Below are 1,357 nucleotides of genomic sequence, written 5' to 3'. Positions count from 1 at the left end.
ACTTCCCGCACTCTTGCTGACAACGGCGCCTCGTCAACGGTGATGTACAGGCACTTCTTCGACAAGCTAGATGACGAAGACAAGGAACGCTTGGAAACGCTCTACGCCTCGATGGAAGGGTTCGACGGCAGCACAAACACCCCCTAGGTATCCTATCTTTCCCCGTCACTCTTACGGACGGGAAACACTCACGCACAGAAGATGTGGATTTTGTGGTGATGAGGAAGCCACACCACACATACGACATTCTCTTCGGGAGAGACGGGATGGCAAGATTCAACGCCGTGGTATCTTCAGTCCACGGCATGATGGGATGGCCAACAGCTGAGGGTGTAGCGATGATCACCGGCATTCCCCAGGTATGCATCGCATCTGTCTCATCTAAACCCAAACCAAAGATGGCTAAACCAACCATCACCGAACCGGAAAGATGGGCCTTCAATGGCAAATACCCTGACCAGGCCGTTACCATTGGCCCAACAGTCGTTGATCCCACGCGCACCTTACTCAAACGCTTACTACAGAAAAACGCTGACATCTTCGCGTGGACACCAGCTGACATGACTGGCGTACCCCGAAGTAAGGCAGAGCATAAGCTCAAGTGCGACCCGGCTGTTAAGCCAGTCGTACAAAAGCGCAGAGTAATGGGGTCAGAACAAACTAACGCGTGTAGAACCCAAGTCAAGGAACTCCTTGACGCAGGCATCGTACGCGTTAGCAGATATCAAACATGGGTTGCAAATCCCGTTATGGTACGAAGAATAACAAACAATGGCGCATGTGCATAGATTTCAAGGACTTAAACAAAGCATGCCCCAAAGATTGTTATCCGTTACCCGAAATTGATCTTAAGGTGGATTCGTTAGCACCGTTTCGCCTTAAATGCTTCCTGGATGCGTATAAGGGGTACCATCAAATCCACATGGCCGTTGATGATCAGGACAAAACCGCTTTTCGGACGCCCGATGGCACATTTTGTTACCAAATGATGCCATTTGGACTTAAGAATGCCGGGTCCACATACCAACGCCTGATGGACAACCAGTTTCATGCCCAAATTGGGAGGAACTTGGAAGTCTACATGGATGACTTGGTCATCAAAAGCCCTGACGCAGAAGCGATGTTGAAAGACATCGAAGAAACTTTCAACACGCTCAGGAAGATAAACATGAAGCTCAACCCGAGCAAGTGTTCCTTTGGGATGGAAGAAGGGAAGTTCTTGGGGGTCATCGTCACTAAAGATGGCTTCAGAGCGAACCCTGAAAAGGTCGAAGCCATTATCAAAATGGAATCACCTACTACCATCAAACAGGCTCAGACACTGAATGGACGACTAGTCGCACTTAATCGCTTTTTG

The sequence above is a fragment of the Bidens hawaiensis genome, unplaced genomic scaffold, assembly GCF_021521415.1.
Source record: "Bidens hawaiensis isolate Kalapana, Puna unplaced genomic scaffold, B.hawaiensis_p1.1 tig00021860_1, whole genome shotgun sequence".
NCBI classification, from domain to species: Eukaryota; Viridiplantae; Streptophyta; class Magnoliopsida; order Asterales; family Asteraceae; genus Bidens; species Bidens hawaiensis.
The sequence above is the reverse complement of the archived record's forward strand: the minus strand, read 5'-3'. Positions refer to the sequence as shown.